At 39.5% G+C, this 10,023-nt stretch overlaps 1 pseudogene; it reads right to left on the reverse strand.

Annotated features, from left to right (window-relative positions):
- Positions 1–215: 215 nt before the first annotated feature.
- Positions 216–1,967, reverse strand: LOC140523158 (adenosine deaminase domain-containing protein 1-like; annotated as a pseudogene).
- Between the last annotated feature and the right edge of the window lie 8,056 nt (positions 1,968–10,023).

A 10,023-nucleotide genomic window follows, 5' to 3' on the forward strand; every position in this document is an offset into this window, starting at 1 on the left:
TTAAAGTGATCACAAAAAATAAAAGCAGAAAGTCTATATATTGAGTAAAATAATTGCTTTACCAAAAAAAAAAAAAAAACAACTAATTGTTCAATGTAAATTGACACAAATTTTTACAAATTTAAAGCATTTTCTGGACACTGCTATTGCAAGGCACTACTTCAAAATCTAAACGCTATGTCTTAGCTTTCTTTTATGAAAAACATTTTTACTCATCAAAACACACCAAAAAAAAATAAATAAAGCCATTTGTACATGACACATGGTCTCATGCTGAACTGTGCAATGCAGGAAGACTTCACGATCCAGACCCCATAGCCATGCTGCTGCCAACTATGACTTCAGCAAAGTTTTGGCTTCTTGGTAGGATCAAGACACGCACTTGGCAGCATGATAAATACTAGCTTCAAGCAAGTCTTCTCTTTTTGATTCTTTGGCCATCAGATTAAAGCGACTTAACATTGCAAAGACTACTCACCATTGATATACCACTTTTGAAGGGAGAACTTTCAGTGATTTTTCCATTTATTCCATCTACAATGTCCAAAGAAACGTCCCCTTGTGCCCAATTCAGACTTAAGGATTTATATTCCAAGTCTGTCAGAAGCAGATATACAGATGGTACTAAGCTGATGTTATGACTATTGACCAAATAAAGCATAGACATAGGAAACTTGGAAGCAAGTGCATCATTAACATGATACTTATTTCTAATCCTTTAGTATTACTGCAGCTTCCATCTCCTACAAGTATACTGTTAATGTAAATGGGCTGGATGAAGTGTCTGAGCAGCGCTCCCAGCACCCTGAGCACCCTCCATCTGGTCAGTTTCTCAATGGAGGACAGGCTGCTCACTCAATTAACCACTTCTGAGGGGCAGTAAATTGTAAGCTAGATGTTGCCTTTCAGCACCACGTGGAGACAGTTCCTCCTTAGCTTCCAAAGCTGATAAGGAGCAAGGATTAAGACATAGTTGTGACTTAATATGAGCAGATCCTTTTGGCAACTGGTTTAAATACATATAAATGTTGATATTCTGCTTACAAGTGAGGAGATTAGAAACTGGTTTAGTACAAAATATCGACTTTTCCATCGCAGCAAAGTTTTTGCTATACAAGAGCAGAAATTGTCTATAGAGCTACCTGAGCAGAGAGCACTTCTCTTTTACCACAGCTTGGATGTAGTGAAGCACACGCCCATCTGGCTTGATACGCTGTACTTGTATCCACCTGTGCCCAGGCTGTTCAGCTCTTTCAATCACAAAAGCAGCCAATTAGCTGCTACAATTCCAAAACTCCGAATGCTTGGCAGTTCGACCATTAAAAGTGTCCTTAATTGCCCCTGAGATCTTTGCTTGTTGGATATGCCCCCTTCGTAATGCACCTGGGAAACATAATTCGATTCAGCTGAAATGACAGGGTCTACAGGGATGAGAAGAGGACCTGAGGCTTCTGCTTTCTTCGGTTCAGGATCTTCCACCTGCAGATGCTCATCAAGGGCAAGCTTGGCCGCATTGGATCGAGACTCTTTTTTTATTTTGTCCCCAGTCCAGTTATATTGAATACCATCTACCACCGCACAAAAGGCAAAATAAGGACCCATGACATCACCTGTTGTTACAGTTTCCTTAAAGTCTAGTTGTACGCTCTGCATTTGTGCAAACTGTTGGAGGGCTGACACTGAATTGATCTCCACATTTGTACTTCGTGATGAATTCTTTGGGAATCTTATTTGGAGGAAGGACAATATTTGAATTAGGTAAGACTACTTTGGAAAGCAGTGATTCTGGAAAGTCACCTGCGATTTGTATAACCTTAGAAGCTAAATTTGACATGCTGTAATTCTCTGATGATGAATATTCTGGAGGAGGATTCACTGTTGTTGAACAAGGTTGAACTGGCAAGTTTTTTCAAGTCTGGGCAAAGCTGGAATACCTAACTCTGAAACCAATCATTGTTACCAGACATTTTCTTGGGCCTCGGAGGCCCGGCCCCCGCTTCCCTCTCTGCCTCTCTTGCTGACACCGCTGGGTCCTGGGTGGAAGGTGGGTACTGTTCATTATATTTAATACTGATATAGATGAAGGCCTATATGACGTGCTCATCAAATTCCCCTAGGACATAAGTCGGGGAGGGATAGCTAAATTCTTGGAAAAGATAAGCAACAAAACCATTCTGACACGCTGGAGTGATGGGCTAAAACAAACCAGAAGGAATTTCATAGGGATAGATATACGGCCCTGCATTTCGTTTGTAAAAGATCTAAGTCACTAATACAGAATGAGAAAGGGGAGATTAGGTGGTAAATAATCCCTGTGAAAAAGACAACTTCAGCCTGGATCAACAGTGTGATATGACAGCCAAAAAAAAAAAAAAAAAAAAAAAGAGGACATCCTAGGTGCCAGGACATATGGTGCCCAGAATTAGAGTGGTACTTTTCCTGTTGCACTTTGATCTGTTCAGACCACAACAGGAGTAATGTGTTAAGTTCTGTATATTATGTCTTCAAAAGGTCATCGAGAAAATGGAACTTATAGGGGAATGGGATATAATGGTTAGAGAGGCCTGTTATAAATGAAACCATTGAATGAAGCAGAGGAGGGAAAAGGGAGATAATGAAGACATGATAGGGCCTTCAAATATTTGAAAGTTTGCATTGTAAAAGGGATATTTTGCAGGCTTGGTACTGAAAATCAAATTCCACTTTCCAAGGACTTATGTTGTATATCAACACAATTATAAACAAGGACAGAATAAGGCATTTTTGTGGCCTTGGTAATTGTGGACCTTTGGAATTTGTGGCCCCTGTGTTATTGCTATTGCCCACTGGAGAATTTGAGCCTTCTCTATAACATATAGGACTTGACACAGAATAAAGAAAAGCCACACATTATCTGTGTGCCAATGGAGAACAGAATCATCTGACATTGCATTGTAGTTTACTTTGCATGTTACACTATGAGCATCCATTGACTGGCTACCCTACATGCTAATCTTGAAGATAAGATATTGATGCAAGGGATGGTGGAGATAACAGAGTCAATGACAGCTGATACGAATAAATTGTTTGTAAGAGCCTTTATATGGGAAATTGATAGTTCTGTTTATACTAGTTCTATTAAGGGTTCCTCATCAGGGATGAGGTAAATACCAATGGACTAAGAAAAAAATATATTTTGTTCATATTTTAGCTCATTGTATCTTCCTTCTTTTATTCTGTTATACCTAAGAATTTTAAATTACTAATTAGAAGAGTTTAGAAGATGATGTGATCAAAAAAGGATAAGTACTATAACTGGGTAAATAATCAGTATTTTCACTACAATAAAGTTTAACACATTGAGATGCAAATACTTTATTTTTAAAAAAATATTTTAAAATATTTATTTATTTATTTCTAGTTTTAACATTCACTTCCACAAAATTTTGAGTTTCAAATTTTCTCCCCATCTCTTCCCTCCCCCCCATCCCACAATGCTATGCATTCTGGTTATCCCTTCCCCCAATCTGCCCTCTCTTCTAACACCTCTCCCTTCCCTTATCCCCATCTTCTCTCTTATCTTGTTGGAGAAGATAGATTTACGTATCCCATTACATGTATTTCTTATTTACCAGTTGTAAGCAAAAACAATTCTCAACATTTGTTCCTAAAACTTTGAGTTCCAACTTTTCTTCTTTCCTCCCTCCCTATCCATCCCCACTGAGAAGGCAAGCAATTCATTATAGGCTATATATGTGTAGTTTTGCAAATGACTTCCATAATAGTCATGCTGTATAAGACTAACTATATTTCCCTCCATCTTATCCTGCCCCCCATTTATTCTATTCTCTCTTTTGACCTTGTCCCTCCCCAAAAGTGTTTACTTTTAATTGCTCCCTCTTCCCATTTACCATTCCTTGCATCATTCCCCCCACCCTGTTTATCCCCTTCTCCCCTACTTTCCTGTGGTGCAAGATAGATTTTCATGCTAAATTGAGTGTGCATGTTATTCCTTCCTTGAGCCAAATGTGATGAGAGTAAGCTTCATTTTTTCTCTTTCACCTCCATCCTTTTCCCCTTCCTTGAAAAAGCTTTTGCTTGCCTCTTTTATGAGATAACTTGCCCCATTTCATTTCTCCCTTTCTCCTCCCAATATATTCCTCTCTCACCCCTTAATTTTATTTTTTAGATATCATCGCTTCCTATTCAACTCACCCTATGCTCTTTGTCTGTCTGTCCTTCCCTCCCTTTGTGTGTGTGTGTGTGTGTGTGTGTGTGTGTATGTGTGTGTGTATGTATAATGCCTCCAACTACCCAAATACTGAGAAAAGTTTCAAGATTTACAAATATTGTCTTTCCATGTAGGAATGTAAACAGTTCAATTTAGTAAGTCCCTTATGATTTCTCTTTCCTGTTTACCTTTTCATGCTTCTCTTAATTCTTGTGTTTGAAAGTCAGATATTCTATTCAGCTTTGGTCTTTTCATCAAGAATGCTTGAAAGTCCTCTATTTCATTGAATAACTATTTTTTTCCCTTGGAGTATTATACTCAGTTTTGCTGGATACGTGATTCTTTGTTTTAATCCTTTGACTTCTGGAATATCATATTCCAAGCCCTTCAATCCCTTAATGTAGAAACTGTTAGATCTTGTGTTATCCTGATTGTATTTCCACAATACTCAAATTGTTTCTTTCTAGCTGCTTGCAATATTTTCTCCTTGACCTGGGAACTCTGGAATTTGGCTACAATATTCCTAGGAGTTTCTCTTTTCAGATCCCTTTCAGGAGGTGATTGGTGGATTCTTTCAGTATTTACTTTATTCTCTGCTTCTAGAATATCAGGGGAGTTTTCCTTGATGATTTCATGAAAGATGATGTCTAGGCTCATTTTTTGATCCTGGCTTTCAGGTGGTCCTACGATTTTTAAATTGTCTCTCCTGGCTCTATTTTCCAGGTCAGTTGTTTTTACAATGAGATATTTCTCATTTTCTTCCATTTTTTTCATTGTTTTGGTTTTGTTTTGTAATTTCTTGGTTTCTCATAGTGTCATTAGCTTCCATCTGCTCCATTCTAATTTTTAAAGAACTATTTTCTTCAGTGAGCTTTTGAACCTCCTTTTCAATTTGGCTAATGCTGCTTTTTAAAGCATTCTTCTTATCATTGTCTTTTTGGACCTCTTTTGCCATTTGAGTTAGCCTGTATCTAAAGGTGTTATTTTCTTTCTTTCTTTCTTTTTTTTAATTTAACTTTTAACTTTCATTTTCACAAAATTTTGGGTTCCACATTTTCTCCCCTTTCGTCCCCTCCCCCCACCCCAAAACACCGAGCGTTCTAATTGCCCCTGTCTGCCAATCTGCCCTCCCTCCCTCCCCACCCCTTCCCTTTGGAAGGCAAGCAATTCAATATAGGCCAGATCTGTGTAGTTTTGCAAATGACTTCCATAATAGTAGTGTTGTGTAAGAACTAATTATATTTCCCTCCATCCTATCCTGTCCCCCATTACTTCTGTTCTCTCTTTTGATCCTGTCCCTCCCCATGACTGTTGACCTCAAATTGCTCCCTCCTCCCCATGCCCTCCCTTCCATCATCCCCCCCACCCTGCTTATCCCCTTATCCCTCACTTTCCTGTATTGTAAGATAGGTTTTCATACTAAAATGACTGTGCATTTTATTCCTTCCTTTAGTGGAATGTGATGAGAGTAAACTTCATGTTTTTCTCTCACCTCCCCTCTTTTTCCCTTCACTAAAAAGTCTTTTGCTTGCCTCTTTTATGAGCAATAATTTGTCCCATTCCATTTCTCCCTTTCTCCTCCCAATATGTTTCTCTCTCACTGCTTGATTTCATTTTTTTTAAAGATATGATCCCCTCCTCTTCAGTTCACTCTGTGCACTCTGTCTCTATGTGTGTGTGCATGTGCGTGTGCATGTGTGTGTGTGTTATCCCACCCTGTACCCAGATGCTGAATAGTTTCAAGAGTTACAAATATTGTCTTTCCATGTAGGAATGTAAACAGTTCAACTTTTGTAAAGTCCCTTATGACTTCTCTTTGCTATTTACTTTTTCATGCTTCTCTTCATTCTTGTGTTTGAAAGTCAGATTTTCTTTTCAGCTCTGGTCTTTTCATCAAGAATGCTTGAAAGTCCTCTATTTCATTGAAAGACCAATTTTTCCCCTGAAGTATTATATTCAGTTTTGCTGGGTAGGTGATTCTTGGTTTTAGTCCTAGTTCCTTTGACTTCTGGAATATCCTATTCCACGCCCTTCGATCCCTTAATGTGGAAGCTGCTAGATCTTGTGTTATCCTGATTGTATTTCCACAATACTTGAATTGTTTCTTTCTATCTGCTTGCAATATTTTCTCCTTGACCTGGGAACTCTGGAATTTGGCCACAATGTTCCTAGGAGTTTCTCTTTTTGGATCTCTTTCAGGCGGTGATCTGTGGATTCCTTGAATACTTATTTTGCCCTCTGGTTCTAGAATCTCAGGGCAGTTTTCCTTGATGATTTCATGAAAGATGATGTCTAGGCTCGTTTTTTGATCCTGGCTTTCAGGTGGTCCTACAGTTTTTAAATTATCTCTCCTGGATCTATTCTCCAGGTCAGTTGTTTTTCCAATGAGATATTTCACATTATCTTCCATTTTTTTCATTCTTTTGGTTTTGTTTTGTGATTTCTTGGTTTCTCATAAAATCATTAGCCTCCATCTGTTCCATTCTAATTCTGAAAGAATTATTTTCTTCAGTGAGCTTTTGAATCTCCTTTTCCATTTGGCTAATTCTGCTTTTGAAAGCATTCTTCTCCTCCTTGGCTTCTTGAACCTCCTTTGCCAATTGAGTTAGGCTATTTTTCAAGGTGTTATTTTCTTCAGCATTTTTTGTGGTCTCCTTTAGCAGGGTGCTGATTTGTTGTTCAAACTTTGCTTGCAAGTCTTTTATTACTCTTCCCAGTTTTTCCTCCACCCCTCTATCATGATTTTGAAAATTGTTTGGGCTCTTTAAGACCTTTTCCCAGAAGTGATCCCATTGAGTGGGCTGGGATGTAGAAGCACTGAATTCCGTGTCTTCCCCTGATGGTGAGCACTGCTCTTCCTCATCAGAAGGGAGGGGAGGAGAAACCTGCTCACCTAGAAAGTAACCCTCAATAGTCTTGGTTTTTTTCCCTTTTCTGGGCATTTTCCCAGCCAGTGACTTGAGCTCTGAATATTCTCCTCACACCCACCTTGCCTCCAGATCCTCCCAGCCCGCGCTTGGGGTCTGAAAATCAAATGCTGCTTCCCAGCCTCAGGGCTTTGGACGGGGGCAGGGATGCTATTCAGTGTGAGATTAAGTTCAGGTGCTCAGGTGGGGGCAGGGCCGCCTCACGGGCTCAGTTCCCTCAGGGGGTTTATGCAGAGACCTTCAACAATGGATCCAGGCTCCTGCCTGCTTGGGGAGCCCTGGTCTGTTCCCATCTCCGCTGTTGCCTCTCGAGGGGGCCTGAGTTATGGGGGCACCCCACTCCCCTCTCGACCCGCCAAAGAGACCCTCTCACCGACCCCTGTCACCTGTGGGTGGAGGGACCCGCGTGGCCACTGGAGATCCCGTCCCTGAAGCCCGCTCGGATCTTTTCCTCTCGGTGCCACGGCCGGGGCAGGGATGTACTCAGCTCCCAGTCCCGACGCCCAGTCTGTGGCGCAAAGGACCTTTTGCGAGAGGTTTGCAGGTCTCTTCAGAACAGAAATCTCCCTTGCTCCAATGTTCTGTGGCCTCTGGGTGCAGAATTCACCGTGAGTTATTTCTTTGTAGATGTTCTATGGGTTGTGGGTTGGGAGCTATGTGTATGTGCGTCTTTCTACTCTGCCATCTTGGCTCCGCCCCCCTAAAGGTGTTATTTTCTTCAGCATTTTTTTGGGTCTCCTTTAGCAAGCTGTTGATTCATTTTTCATTATTTTATTGCATCACTCTCATTTTTCTTCCCAATTTTTCTTCTACCTCTCTTACTTGATTTTTCAAAATCCTTTTTGAGCTCCTCCATGGCCAGAGACCATTACATATTTATTTCGCAGGCCTTTGATTGTAAGCATTTTTCTTCCTCATCCAAAAGGATGGAAGAAAATACCTATTCACCAAGAAAGTATCCTTCTATAGACTTATTTTTTTTCTTTTTTGGGCATTTTCCCAGTCTGTTACTTGACTTTTGAATCCTTTGTCAAGAGGGGTTTTTATACTCTGGGGACTTGTAAGTTCTCAGTTCCTCCAAGGTGGCACAATCAAGGGAGAGGAGTTTATTCCTCTCTTGTCCTCTGCTCTGATCTGGCAGCTACCAAAACTTTTCTACCCAGGATGTGCAAGTTGAATTCCCTTTCCAGAGCCTCCAGCAGCTCCACCACACCAGCTAGCCCTGTTCCTCACTCCAGACCTCTAGTCAGGGCTGAGATCTAGATCAGGGACTCAATTCCCCCTGGGGCTTTAGGCTGAGGGCTTCAAAAATGGATGCTGCTGTTGCTGCTTGGGGCTGGGGATAGGGGAAGACCCTGCTCCTTTCTCACCCAGATGAAAAAGCTTTCTCACTGACCTTTGAAGCTATCTTTGGCATTATTGAGTTGAGGAATCTGAGAACTTCTGCTGCTGCTGGAGATTCTGCCCCTGAGTCCTGTTCTGGTTCTGTTCCTGCCAGTGCTGCACCTCCAGGGCTGGACTGGTCTCTGTGTGCTGCACTCTGCTCCATGCCCCATGTGATAGGCCTTTTCTGCTGGCCTTTAAGGCTACCTTGTGGCTGGAAATCTCTATGTGCTCCCTTCTACTATGCCATCTTGGCTCCATTGACTCAAATACTTTAAAGAGGCAAAACCTATTTACTATAAATTTCATTCTTTAGAGAAAAATAAGCAAAAAAAAAAATTCACTCATGAATTAAAAAAAAAACCCCAGGTAAATAATAAATGGTAAAAAGAGACTAGTCTGCAGTAGTCTAAATATTGAGATACTGAGGAACATAATTGATGATGACTTACTTAGAAGATGATATTTAGAGTATATATGTATGTGTGTGTACATATATATCATGTATATGATAAAAGGAAATGAATAGCCAACCAAGTGGGTGTGAGTGAGTGAGTGAGATACCAGCGATCAAAACTTTAATGATACATTGGCATCCTAGAGATACTAAAAGAATAGGAAAAATAGTTTCCAAAATGATGAGTCATTCCTTTTCAGAGAATTTATGGGAAAAACATAGATCAGAATTACACAAGATGAAAAGCTATGAGTGTATACCAGAGACATCTATACTGATGAAATCATATACCTTTCAAAAAAAAGCAAACAAATGGATTACTGAAGTGTTTACCCTACTTTCCTCCCATAGAATTTGGTATTTCATATATAAAATTTCTATATGGCCTTGCTATAACAAAAGAACAAAATCACCTGTTGACCTTAGGTTAGATTATAAAAGACTAATATAGAACAAAAACTGGGATATGGCATTGATTATCGAAACATCAAATGGTGAAATCAGGTAAACAGAGAGCTTAAAGTCTTTAGTTATATTTATTACAAAACAATGCAAGAATAATTTTTCTAATTTTGGTATACATATGTATGTATGTATATATGTATGTGTATATACATATATATGTATATATATATAAAATACTAAAGGCTCTGAAAGACTACATTTTATTGTTCTTTGTACTTCATAACTTCTTGAACTATCCTGGAGATGTAGAAATGTGAAGGAAGCCATTTGTTTTTAAATGCTAAATTAGTTTTGTCTGGATATGTGATTAATTTGCTTAAGGAACTCCCTCTCCTCATGCATATTGGCAAAGGACTACCTTTGACTAACAGTCTTAGAGAGTGTCTTGAGACACTGAAAGATTAAGTGACGTGCACTTAATCACATAGTTGATATGAGTCAGAAGTATATTAGAGCACATTTCTTCCTAATTCTAAGACCATCAAATGTATTTACTATTTTGTACTGCCTTTTCTATAATATATACTTGTACTACATCAAATTAAATTTGAGTCTTTCAAAAAGTAAAGTACTGATGAATT

Source organism: Notamacropus eugenii, chromosome 2 (genome assembly GCF_028372415.1).
Source record: "Notamacropus eugenii isolate mMacEug1 chromosome 2, mMacEug1.pri_v2, whole genome shotgun sequence".
NCBI classification, from domain to species: domain Eukaryota; kingdom Metazoa; phylum Chordata; class Mammalia; order Diprotodontia; family Macropodidae; genus Notamacropus; species Notamacropus eugenii.